Source organism: Microcaecilia unicolor, chromosome 5, assembly GCF_901765095.1.
Source record: "Microcaecilia unicolor chromosome 5, aMicUni1.1, whole genome shotgun sequence".
NCBI classification, from domain to species: Eukaryota; Metazoa; Chordata; class Amphibia; order Gymnophiona; family Siphonopidae; genus Microcaecilia; species Microcaecilia unicolor.
The window spans coordinates 148,867,161-148,881,416 of record NC_044035.1 but is presented as its reverse complement, the minus strand read 5'-3'; positions in this window follow the sequence as shown (position 1 = coordinate 148,881,416).

Genomic DNA, 14,256 nt, shown 5'->3' with positions numbered 1-14,256 from the left:
TGCAGTTATAGAATTTGCACTAACCTATATAAATGTATTCACTCTGCTGCTCCCCAGTATCTCTCCACACTCGTCCTTCCCTACACCCCTTCCCGTGCACTCCGCTCCATGGATAAATCCTTCTTATCTGTTCCCTTCTCCACTACTGCCAACTCCAGACTTCGCGCCTTTTGTCTCGCTGCACCCTACGCCTGGAATAAACTTCCTGAGCACCTACGTCTTGCCCCATCCTTGGCCTCCTTTAAATCTAGACTGAAAGCCCACCTCTTTAACATTGCTTTTGACTCGTAACCACTTGTAACCACTCGCCTCCACCTACCCTCCTCTCTTCCTTCCCGTTCACATTAATTGATTTGATTTGCTTACTTTATTTATTTTTTGTCTATTAGATTGTAAGCTCTTTGAGCAGGGACTGTCTTTCTTCTATGTTTGTGCAGCGCTGCGTATGCCTTGTAGCGCTATAGAAATGCTAAATAGTAGTAGTAGTAGTAGTAGTTAGCATGCATCATCCCACTGCCTATATTTTGGCGACCTTTTGAGAATTTAGTGTCCCCACTATATTTAGGGGAAAAGGTTGGTATTGGGGGTTTGGATTAAGGGCAGACACACAGATTTATGTACAAGGATTTCATTTTGAATTCCTCATCCCTGCTTTACCCTGCATACTTTCCACTTACAAAATAGGTGAGTTAAAGTCAGCTTGTGGTACCATTGGAACAGACAGAATAGCACAGGAGTTCAGGTAGTGAGAGAGAGAATGTAAATATAAAGCATTAATCTGGAGGACAGGAAAAGATTAAGCTGAAGGGTAGGGGTGTGAAAGAGCTGGGAATCAAGCTGATCATGCAGATACAAAGGACAGACATAGAATCCACAGGAAAAAGTGGAAAAGAGGAGAGAAAATACCTGTACAAGGGAGGAAGAAAGGGAGAGGCAATACTTGCAGAAGGAATGGGGAGAATGCATAAGCATAGGGCAAGAGGAAGGAAAGAGGCCTGCAGGACAAGGGAGAGGAAATACTACTGGAAGAAGGAGGATGAAAGAATGTGGGGGCGAAGATAGTAGCAATAGAGAAGATACTGCTGGAGGAAGAATAAGACCTAACAATACCCAGGATGAAGGGGGGAAATAAAGAAAGAGACAACTGCAAAGAGCTGATAATACAAACAGTAAACAGGAAAAACAGCACAAGAGGCAGGTGGGAAAAGAACATACAGGACAAATAAGGAGAGAGTACAGCATAGGCGCCCGGTATAAGAGGCTTGGAGAGGCTAAGCCTCCCCTGCTGTGCTCTGAGGGGTTTAAATTGTTGATTTACCTCCATCCTCACAGCAAGAGCTGCAGTGAAAGCCCTCTAGCTTTGTGTAAATTGGTTTATGGTTTGTTTACCTAACTGCTGGGAGAGCAAGGGGGGTCGGCTGGAGGTGTCTTGGGTTGCCAGGGAGATATTTAACGAGGATGACTTCCTGACCTGCACTAAGGACAGATAGCAGCAGAATCAGACACTCGGCCAGCATGATCAGAAAAAGTCACCAGACAACAAAGGTAGAAAAGATCATTTTATTTTCATTATAGTGTTTGGAATATGTCCACTGAGAATCAGACTTTGAGAATCAGGTGCTCAACATTAAAAGTTTATATTTATTTACTTATTTATGGCATTTTATCCCATATTAAACATGAATTAGGGTGTTTTGAGGCTCTACATGAGAATTGTGATATTATGATCCCTTGTTTCATATTGTTGATGGTCTGCATTTTCCATATGGGTGGTATATTGGTGTATTAGGTTCTGCCCAGTGTAATATTTATGGTACAGTAAGGTTCTGAGTGTGTTTTTGCACAAAGTTGTGCATAGTGTTTTGCAGTTGAGCGATTGTGCTTAGAATATGCTTTGAGCAACCACTTTATTCTTTGACATATGATACATATCTAATATCTAAATTTAATAAAAGGTATTAATTGTGACTTTTATTTTTATTTATTTATTTTTTCTGTGTATTATCAGACAATTATGGATTTAAGCTCCATCCCTGGCCCCACCCCTAACCCCGCCCCCTTTAGCCTCCCCAAACAGTTGGGCCACCAACCGCCTATGGAGTACAGGGCAACAGCAAACTTTGGAAGGGAGAGAAAAGAAGGACAGTAATGAAGGTGTAAAGAACAGATGGATGGGAAGAGGCAAGAGAATGTAGATGAAATGAGGAGAGAAACGAATACAGGGAAATTAAAAGGAAGAAAGAACATGACAGGTAGCAGAAGGGAAGAGGGATGGGAGAAACAGTTATGAAAAATACACTACAAAGAAAGAATAAAAGTATAGGGAAGGTTTGCAGCCCATCTGAGAGGCTCCTGCCCTGTTAAATTGCACTTAATTGGATGGTGCTGTTGAACAGTGATATACCAAGGGAGGTTTACCGGGAGTGGTCTGACCCAGGTGCAGGCAATAAAGGGGTGCATAAACTAAGCGTGCATGGAGACTGCCAGCATCAGTAGCTGGAAATGCATTGCCGACTTTCCCATTGCTCACATGGCAAAAGGGGTTTGTGCAATGGACCTCTTCTGCTGGTGAGGCTTGGGCATTCCTGCCAGCCAAGGTATTAATTTGGGGAAGAGCAGAGAGGAAATCTTTTGTTGATCTAAGGAAGGTGTTAAAAAATGATCAGCTCCAGCTATCAATTATACTAGGTATGTCACTGCCACTGAATATCAGTTGTTATGCCACAGCACTATCCAGTTAGTTCAGGGTGATCCTGAGGTCAGTGTTGTATAGTAACTAGGGGGCCCTTTTACAGATGTATGTTAGGTGCTACGCAAGTGCAGCACATGCCTAAATGAGACTACTGCCAGGCTACTGCGCCCCCTAGTGGTAGCTCTAGATTTGGCACATGCCCATAATGCCTGGATGATTTATTTATTTCCTCCCACGCACATTGTTTCCGGCGATAATCGGCAGTTGGCACGTGCCGACCAGTCATCACACTTGTAGCGTATGAGCCCTTACTGCTAGATCAATGGGTGGCGTTAAGGGCTCAGGCTAGTTTTGGACATACATCAGTTTCAGTTTCACTGCATGCCCTTTCCCCATCCCATTAAAAAAAGCACTTTTTTGCAGATGCGGAAAAAACTGGCCTGGCGCACACCCAATACACATTCCTACACTACCGCAGGCCACCTTTTACCATGGCTTAGTAAAAGGTCCCCTAAGTAAATGCAACTAGTTACTGTACTTAAGTACAAGTTTTGTTACTTTTACTTGTAAAGAAGTACAAGAAACATTTGATACTTTTATTTTTACCAAAGTAATGTTTACCAATTTTTACTACTTTTACCTAGTTACTTCTGATGCTTCCAGTTAAAAGTAAAAAGTAAAAGTGGCAGAGAGACCTAAATAATGATTCCTCAGTAAATCAAATGAAACAGCAAAACTTGGAACAGGATTTTGCTATTGCAAACCTCGTCACACAAAAAGTGGCTCATCTCATCTTAAATCTTGGTGTTCAGGGAATACAGCTTATGAGAGCAGTAGAGTTGCCTGTGCTTGATGAACTGGTTACTAGTCTCCAGCCAAACAGAACAGTGGTAAGTTTGGCTACTTCGAAGTGGAGATGAAGTTGAAGCTGGTCATCCCATGGAAAATTTCACATTGGGGTGACTGTCCACTCATCCCATTGAAAATTTCATATTGGGGTGACTGTCTACTGGATTGATAGTCTGCTTGTCCAGCATTAAGACTGAAGAGTTTCCACACATTTGACATTCTTGCATCAGTTCTTGAAGATATTCAGAGTTTGCCATCAGATAAAAAATTGTTAGAACAACAATAAATGATTCCTCAACTTTGTGAAAGCCTTGTCTGTAATTGGAAAGCATCATGATGATAATGAAGATGAAGATGCAAGTGATGTATTAGACCGCACTAGTAATGCAGATGATGGAGACAACAATGATGATAATGTATTCTTTGCTATACGGAAGTCAAGTGTTTCAATACCTGCAGGCCCAGTTACAAAACTTCAGTAATATTGCAGCCTGGCCTGATTTGAAGGAACTTTTGATCAGACTGAACAATCCACTTCCTGATATGGTGGATTAATGACTCACAAGCGCACTCACATGAGTGACAGTCATTTTCAAAATGTAGTTTTACTAAAAACGAAGTGGATTGAATTGTAGAGCAATAAAGTGGCTGGGATAAAAATATTAATGATAGTTGCATTCACTGTAGTTACAGTACTTTTACTTATTACTCAAAAAATATTATAGTAAGCAGTAACTTTTTAACTTTTACTTAAGTAAAATATTTGATGTGTTCTTCATTGTACTTTTACTTAAGTATTAAAATATGCATCTATTTTTACTTTTACTTAAGTACTTTGTCCTAGTACTTTGAACATTGCCAGAGGCAGAGTAAGGACTTACCTGATTAGCTACGATTTTCACTCTGTTAATGAGATAAATGCTCAGACAAAGTTTGGACAGCAAAATCGGCCAGCACTCAGAAAGCTGCTGCCAGCCAGAGATGACCTGTGTAGTCAATGCCAGTGTATGGATTAGTCTCAGCATTGAATATCTAGGTCTAATTCAACCTACGGCTGTCAGCAACTTGAAAACCACTGATCTTTGTGGGTTGAATATCAGAGGGAGAATGTTTAATTTACTACTACTACTACTACTATTTAGCATTTCTATAGTGCTACAAGGTGTACGCAGCGCTGCACAAACATAGAAGAAAGACAGTCCCTGCTCAAAGAGCTTACAATCTAATAGACAAAAAATAAAGTAAGCAAATCAAATCAATTAATGGGTACAGGAAGGAGAGGAGGGTAGATTAAACATGAATTGGATTGAAAGCTGGGTGCATTTAAAATCTTTTTTTTTCTCCTATGCCTACATCAAAAGAAAATGACATGAGGTAGAGTGGGCATGTACTAAAATGTCCCTCAAAAATCAGGAGCCCTTGGCAGCTCTGCACTAGGCTACTCCAAGGACCTGCTTGCTGCTCTAATAGAACTGGCCATAACATCTGCAGCTGTCATAGAGGCTGGTGTGTACTGTTTCTTTTTTACCTTTGGGGGTGGGGGGGGGGGGTGGGAGAGGGTCAGTGACTACTGGGGGACCAAGGGGAGGTCATTCCTTTATTCCTCCACTGGTAATGTGGTAGTTTTTTGTGGCTAGTCATTATTAAAACAGCCTAGACCAAATCTTCTGTTCTGTTATAAAAGTGGTTCCCAATGTTTTTTCTGTCTGGAAAATATTCAGAGGGCAGTTGTATAAGAGTACACTCACACCTATGTGCCAAGAATGTGTGTAGATGATCAGAATACCTGTATATAATGTGTGCAGTGCTGCGTATTTCTGGTAGTGCTATAGAAATGATTAGTAGTAGTAGTAGTTATTTATTTGTGACATTTATATTCCACAATATCACACATAAGTTTGAGTTCAATGTGGCTTACAATAAATAGTATAGGATACATAACAAATAAAAATGCATAATAAAGTAATTAATTGTAAGAATCCGATTTTACAACACAGCATCGTAAACATGATAGTGAAACAGCATCCCCCACTGGTGGGACTGTAGATGGAGGACTCCCGCTCAGCTTAGAGGGAACAGTGGACCTGGCATAAGCGGGTATGCCTAAATGTAGGCACATTGATGCCGACATGCTAGTATTCAATAATGACATCCTGGTGCACCTAAATTGTGACATGCAATTATAAAAATGCCCTCTTTATCAATAGCACAGAATTGGGAAATATGAACAATCCATTGCATCTACCTTATTAATGGCTATTCCCTTAGATGTGGAATGGGCATAAGTTTTTAAAACCCCATGGAGTGGAAGTCCTCCTACCTCTTCCCCAGAGAGCTCTTCTCTGGAAGGTTTCACTGTCAGTTTAGTCCAGTGGGAATATGCAAAATGGAAATATGTTAGAATTTTTACTTTATCTCACTGTCTCACACAGCTCTGCTTTCAATGGCATTGTGGGCACATTCACTCAAGCTGTGCATTACTGTCATTGTACATGTCTCTCTTGAGACAGCAGCCTACTACTAAGTGGCATGAGAAGTAATGATGCAATTGACAGAGCTTTGTCCAAGGTCTAACCATATAATTAGTCTCTCCTGCTTCTCCATCTCCTCTGGAATCAATATTCAATGATAGCTGTCACATCTGGAATTTCTTCCTCAGAAGGACTTCAGCTAGAATAAAAATCAACATTCAAGAAAATGCAGTAACATCTTTGTATAGAAACATATCCTCAAACATGAGTTTGACTTACAGACATATCTTCAAATGCCATTCATCAGGGACTGGGCTGTTCTATGATGTATATACAGCAGTACCATCAAATCTTTCACTATTTTGTTCAAAAAGGAAGATTCTAGAATTCCTGCTCCTAGTCTGACCTTGCTTTGCAATGTCCTTCAATGGTCAGGAAGTGTTTCCTCCTGTGTTTTGGACAGGACTCTGTCTCTAGTGGCCAAGAGTCTTCCTTCTATTCTTTTTGAGGAGCCTATATGAAAGGAGATGGGGTGCAGGAGCCCAAGAAGAGGACTCATCAGCCCACACTAGGAACTGGCCTCCCTGAGGACCAGCTAGGTCATCCAGATGGGAGCACAGTTGCCACTAAGCCTGCTATGCATAACAAAGGAAATAGAAACAGCTGGATAGACCACTGGAGGTCTGGGCTGGAAGTCAGAAAGAAAGAGGCGTAAAACCAACCAGTGGTACAGAGAAAGGACCAAGTCAGGAGAAACCTGTACAATCAAGAAAAAAAGACCAGACACCAGTATGGCAAAACTGGTTTATTGTCATAAGTGGATGAACAGTGACCCAATGCAACAACTGCATGCATCAGGACTGGTTAAATCATGTGTCTATTCAAAGCAATTATAAGTGAAGGTCAGTCCAATGACAACTTATGCAATCTCAGTTTGAAAACAAAAGAATGGCGTGATTCATCTGATTGTACTAAAACATTACTAAAATCTGTGGCAATAAACCAGTTTTGCCATAACGCTGTCTTGTCTTTTTTCTTGATTGTTCCAGGTTTCTTCTGACCTGGTCCTTTGTCTGTTCTGGGCTGGAAGGCCAGCATAGAATACTTTTGAGGGGAGGTCAAGGAGAGGGTCCTATAAGAGTCATACTGCAGAGTTCTTGATTCCCTCAGAAAAGCCAGTGGAGGGACCAGCCTCTCAGGTGCATCAGTGACACAGTGACAAGGGAGTTTAAGAGTATGTTTACAGAAAGGAATTGCTATTTTATCACTCTCCTGGGGAGAAGAGTGATATCTCCATCTGGGAAATAAGTAACAAACAGTTTGTACTAATTGTTTGTTGAGTCCAGGGCATTTGGCACTGTCAATATTTAAATACCGATCCATAAACTGTGAGTTGAAGACTGAGTATATCTTACAGAGTTTACTGAACAGAGTTGAGGGTGCTCAGCTTGGGATCCTACAGAGCAGGAGCAGAAGGGATGCTTTAATCAAGGTCCCAGAGCAGTATAAAGGAAGAGAGCAGTTAATGTAATGGGAGGTATGTTCATATTTAAGGACTTGATTCAAGGGCTTTTTACCACACGTTCTTCAACTCATGTCATTAATTTAATTCAGTGTCCTTGTTTGTTGATGTATGTGGGACAGACTTCAAGGCAATTTAAGATGCGAATGATTGAGCATACATCTTGTGTGACTAACAGTAGGATGGAAGCACCGTTAGTATAACATTGTGTTAGCTTTAAGCATGCTTTTGATGAATTACGCTGTTTTGTCATTGATAGGGTCCCGGCAAATCCTCGACAGGGAAATGTTAAAAAGAAGTTGAGGCAGCGTGAGCGAGCTTGGATTTTCAAACTAAACACAGTGGAACCTTCTGGTTTGAACTCCTTTATTGAATGGTATGTGTTTTTTTAAAGCCATGGTGGGAAGATCTGGTTGTTTGTTGAAGGGCAATGTGGACATTGATTGGCTGTGAAGATTGTGGCATTCTGGATTTCTATATGATTCCTGTGGCACCATTGTTGTCTCCATTTTGAATGTGAACCCATGATGCGGTGATTGCAAAACAAGGGGCCCCTTTGTTGGGTTGAATCTGGCACACTGGAAGGAAGATAAAGTACAATGTTAGAAGACTTTTGAAGATAAGTGCTTTTTTGTCTTTTTTTATTTTTATGGACAGATATTTTGAATGTTCCAGGTGATTGTCTATTTCTTTATTTGGACTTGTGGTTACTTTCATAGTTACTATGAATACCAGTTTTTGGTTCTTGCCATGGAGCTTTTTTAAAAATGTCTTTTTTCTCCATAGAGGTTCTTTTATATATTGGGTAAAACGGGTCAACTGATGATTCGAATTGCTGTAGCCCTACCATTTTGAAATTGTATTTTCTGGGTTGGGGCATTTAACACTGAGGATACCAAGTGGTGCTGAATATCTAGGTAGAGTGGCAAGTGCGACCGCTGCCTGGAGAGAGGCAATTTTCAAACTACTATCCAGGTGGAGGTTGGGAGAGTGATTTTTCTTATATAACTTTGTTGGAATAGTTGTGTGGATGGAGGGTTGGATGTCACCACTGTCCAGATCAATGTCTTCCTCTGCCCATGCTCCACCCCTATACCACCCTTGACACTAAGGTGATCTGGAAGGATATTCAGTTACATTCTTTGTGTGGTGCCCCTGGATATCCATGCAGAGCTCTGAGCAACACAACTAACTAGGATATGGTTAGAGTACCCATCTTGAAATCCAGAGGTGGCTGGTTCAAATCCCACTGCTGCTCCTTGTGATCTTGGGCAAGTCACTTAACACTCTCTTTGCCTCAGGTGCAAACTTAGATTGTAAGCCCTCCTGGGACAGAGAAATATCCAGTGTACCTGAATGTAGCTCACCTTGAGCTACTACTGAAAAGGTGTGAGCAAAATCTAAATAAATAACTGGATAACAGCAGCCTTTTTCTGGATATTTGCTTTAAAATAACCAGCCCTAGGTCATCTTCTGATAATGTAACATATTTCAACTTCATGTTTTAAATCGTTCTAATTTTTCTTCATGGTCTTGTGGTACCCATCTATCAGTGGCATTTCTGAAGTTAGTGATTTTATATTTCCTTCAACCTGTTGTTGTTTTTTTTTAAGGGAAGTGGCCTAATGGTTAGTGCAGTGGGCTGAGAATATGGGGAACTAGGCTAAGTTCCCACTTTGGCTCAATGTAACCCTGGGCAAGTCACTTAACCCCCCTCCCCCCCACCCCCCATGTACAAAAAACTTAGATTGTGAGCCTACTAGGGATAGAGAAAGTACCTGCACATAATAAATGTAAACTGCTTTGGTTGTACCACAGAAAGGCAGTATATCAAATCCATGACCCCTTTGTACCTGTATGAGCAAGTCCTTGGTATACTTTCAATCATAAAAAAATTACATAATCTGCTAAGAGCACTATGATATAAGAAACTAAAATATGCAGTATGCTCTTAAATAGGCTAAAAGACTTATCTGTGCCTTCTCTGGAAAACAAATATAATGAAAGTTTTACATAAAAGGCCTCATCAGCCAAGGGTACCAACTTAGTGGACACACCTGTATAGGCTTCAATCATGGGCCAACCACCAACGACCGAAAAACCTACAGAGTGGGATAGCTAAACCAGTCTTTAGTAAAAAAAACGGGGTAGGGTTAATAAAGATTTAATCAACCGTGGGCACAGATAAAATCAATAAAGCCCAATAGATACAAAATTACATGGCGGAAGAATGAAAAAGGTATAATTCAAAAAGAACCGGAATTGTTGTAAAACATATCATGTAGCCAAAAAAGTACTTAGCTTTATGTTCAAAAACCGAAGATACCACTTCCCAAAGGTGTCTCCTTAGGCTCTTGGCAAAAAGTGATATGATACATAAACAGTCTCCTCAAAGTCCAAGACTTATTCCTTAAAATCACTCTCTCTCTCGACAGTAGTAGAATTCTCACCGTTTCGTTACTTCTTCAGGAGAGGATATGCAAAAAAGACAAACATCTTCCGAATCATGTCATGCATAGTAACACTGAGCAAATTTTAAGTTATCTCAAGTTTGCTAATTTGCTCCCTCTTATTATAATATATTGGAATGATATTTTATGCATAAAATGAATAGGGGATGGGATTTGATATACCACCTTGCTGTGGTTACAATAAAAGCTGTTTATATACTACTACTGATCATTTCTGTAGTGCTACTAGATATACACAGTGCTGTACACTAAACGTGTATGACAAAGTCCCTGCTTGACACAGCTTACAATCTAATGAAGACAAACAGGACCTGGGCAATGGAGGGTTAAGTGACTTGTTCAGAGTTACAAAGAGCTGCAGGAGAAATCAAACCCCGTTCCCCTAGTTCCCAGACCACTGCACTAACCACTAGGCTAATCCTCCATTCCACATCAGCATTGCAAACATTTTATGCACAAAATAGCATTCCAGCACCTAGTAAGTGTCAGCAGAAAAGACCTGAATGGTCCATCCAGTCTGCCTAACATTCACATTCATCATCAATTCTAGATTAAATCAACAATGAACATGAGATTATATACTTGATTACGGTTTTTCTTTGGTGTTTCTGGGACTTAGACTGTAGAAGTCCACCCAGCTCTGTCCTTATGTTCCAGTTACTGGAGTTGCTGTCAAAGCCCACTCCAACCTATCCTATTCTGCAGGGGCGTAGCTACATGGGGCCATGGGCCCCTGTAGATTCGGCCCTGCCCCCCCCCCGCCGCCAACCCCTTCGACCCCCCTCCCGCCGCCAACCCTCCCCCACTGCTGCTGCTGTTGGGTACCTTTGCTGGCGGGGGTCCCCAACCCCCGCCAGCCAAAGTCCTCTTCTCCGGCGCGGCCGCATTGCTGATCTGCAAGGCTTCTGTTTCTGTGAGTTTGAGAGCACTTCGGCTGGCGGGGGTTGGGGATCCCCGCCAGCAAAGGTACCTGACAGCAACAGGGGAGGGTTGGCGGCGGCGGGAAGGGGGGGTTGAAAGGGTTGGTGCTGGGGGGGTCAAAGGTGGTGGTGGCTGCGGCGGTGGCGGCAGGAATAAAAAATGGCGGGGGGAGTCGACGGCGCCGGGGGGGCTAAAATGTGCCCCCCTCACCTCGGGCTCTGCACCCCCCCCCCCCCACACCGAAGTCTGGCTACGCCCCTGCTAATCTGTCATGTCATTTGTGGGACAAAGACCATAAAAGTCTGCCCAGCACTGTCTTCACATTCCAAATTATCGGAATCTCCGTTGAAGCCCTCTCCAGCCCATCCTAAACTGGATTGCTATATGCAGGACATAGACTGTACAAGCCAGACCAGCACTGGCCTTCATTTTAAGAGCCAGAGTTGCCATCTACACACCACTTGCCATACCATTTATTTTCTAATTAGAGATCCTCTGTGTTCATCCTGTGCCTTTTTGAATTCCATGATATTCAAATGCCTCTATGGAATGGCCCCAGCTTACCTACAATGTTTCATATAAGTCTATAGATGCAGAAGAACATTCAGATCCTTAGCAGGTACTTCCGAATAAACAAGCAAGACTTTGAACAAAACACTTGCCTTTAGTGCAGAACTTTGTGCACAGCAGGTGCGTAGCCAGACCTCGACAGGAGGAGGGCCAGAGCCCAAGGTGGGGGCACATTTTGGCCTGCCCTCCCACCGCCACTTCCGTCCCCCCCTCCCCCCCCAGTGGCCGCTTCCACCTCCCTACTGCTGTTTCCACCTCCCCGCCTCCGCTGCTCCCCCCCACCTTGAAGTACCTTGGCTGGTGGGGGTCCCCAACCCCCGCCAGCTAAAGCATTAGTCCCACGCTGGTCTCACGTTGCCTGGTGCCCTGTTCTGTTTTCAATCACTGTGCACACCAAACCAGGGGCCTCAGAGTCAATTTGGGGGGTGGCCCCTGTAGCTACGCCACTGCTGCACATGCGTCTGGTGCACTCTCCCTAATTAGTACATACATTTTGCACAAAACCTATTTGCATATATTTTTGTTTATTCCATCAGTGAGCATCAGCTTTCTGCATTGGCTTCTCTGTAAGTTTTCCTTCAGTTGCTAGCAGAGGAGAGGGAGAAGGCAAATAACCATAGTTTCCTCTAAGCTGAGCGGGAGTCCTCCACCAACAGTCCTGCCAGTAGGGGGTGCTGGTTCACTATCATATTTTCAATAGTGAAGGACAGGCGAGCTCTTCAGGACTCCTAGGACTGAAAATACAATATTGAAGCACCGTAACCACCCCCCCCCCCCCACCCACCCATTGGCAACAATGCAGCTGGAGGACTCCTGCTCAGTTTAGAGGGACCAGTGCAGATAACATCAAAAGAGATGAAAGAAGAGAGGTCAGTCCTGACACCAGATTTTCTATGTAGCTTATCTCTAAAACTCACTATAAATTTCCCTAACGAACTGTTATTTCTAAGAGCTTGTATCTTAGACACCAACAAAGACCTTAATTGCCTTATGCTAAGGACTCTTGTTCCTCAGCGTGCATAAAGAAAATGAAATCTCTTCTAAAATAAACCTAAAGAAAAAAACCATAATAAAAAGTCAAATGCTTTTGTATTTGCAGTGCATGACAACCAAATTATTATTTTTTTTCCTGGTTGCATAGCATTTTCTGCTATTAATTAGATTCTGCATGTTGCAGCAAGAGGCCCACTTATAGTGATTATAGAATGTAATGAAGAGCTGAGTCAATTGTATGTTTTCACTGCATTACCCACCAGACCCTAGAAGTTCACCAATTAATATCACAAAGGATTATAAGGGGCGGGTGCTCACCCAGTGACAGCCTGCTGAGTGAACTTGTAGCATTCAGACCTTTTTAAAACTTTCTGTGCTGGATTTGCCATCCATAATATCCTATACAAAAGCACATTTATTTAGATCACAAAAATGTGTTTTCAAACAAATAGGTAATACTTGCAACTGTTTTTCAAACAGTTATATATTCCACAAAATAGAAATAATAATTGCTTTATTGTTTTTAATAAAGGGCCATTCCACAAGTCATATAGAGTGGCATGATTGTGATTATTATTGCAGTTTTGGATTTGATTAGCTAGTCCAAAGACTGGTGCAGACATTTTGAGATGTGACCTGAAACCTTGTCTTATGTGAGGTCTACAAATCTTTCATAGCACTGTAGCACTATTTTCTGAAAGCTTTAATACACTTTTGAGTTGTCTCTCTGCAGTTGCAGCCTTATCTATGGCTGAAAATACTCCTCCTCACCTTATTAGGTTCAGCCACCATCTTAAGGTGCCCCCCCCCCCCCCCCCCACACACACACACAATATTTTCAGATTGCAAGGCAAACTCTGAGGTTATAGTTAACCCTGGCCCTAACATCAAAAGGTGCTATAGAGGGTGGATAGCTGGATAGTTGGTTGGCAGATTTACGTCCCTAGTATCCATAGGGATGTGGCAGAGTTTCAGTTTATTGGAGTTATAGAGGGAGTTGATATGGCTGTTGAGGAGGAGATGACAGAGGAGTGACACCAACATATACTTGAGAACTTACAAAATAAATCCAAATGTATTCACACAATGCAAAAGCTTAACAAAGAACAATAGTTCTTCTAACATTGTTGTGTAAATGTGTAGAGCAGAAAGGTATCATTAATTAAAATAGGCACCTTACAAATCATTTCTTAGCCGTTGCCAGATTGCATGTTTTGCGTGCCCTGGATGATTTCACATGGGTCCCAGAACCTGCAAAACAGGTGTCACAGCAGAGACAAAGCTGCAGCAGGTGTGGGGGTAAGTGTGTCAGAGAAGGCTTTGAAAGAGAACTAAGTGGGAATGTCAGGAGATAGCATCTTCCCACCAATACTTCAATGTCCTTTCAATTTTCTATAGACATCCAAGCTGGCTACACTTGTCATATGGATCTAGTGACTGTGGTGGTGGAAAAAGTTGGCATAGCTTTACAGGATGGAGCACATGGTATTGTTACTGATTACCTTAAATCTGTTTAGTCTACAGTGATTTCCATTCCTGACCTTGCTGGGGTTTGTCCAGTGATCACAGCAGGTTTTCAGAGACTGTCCAAGTATCTATGGCTCCTTTTGGCTTACTGCTTCTAGCAGATCATGGTTTTTAATGTGCAGCTCTTTTCATAGAGCTTTGAGGCTTTCACTGATTGTATCGTCATGCCTTTGCTGTCCCAAGATGCTCATAGAAGGAGGGCGTCAATAATATGACATTGCCCTCACAAGTCAGGACTAT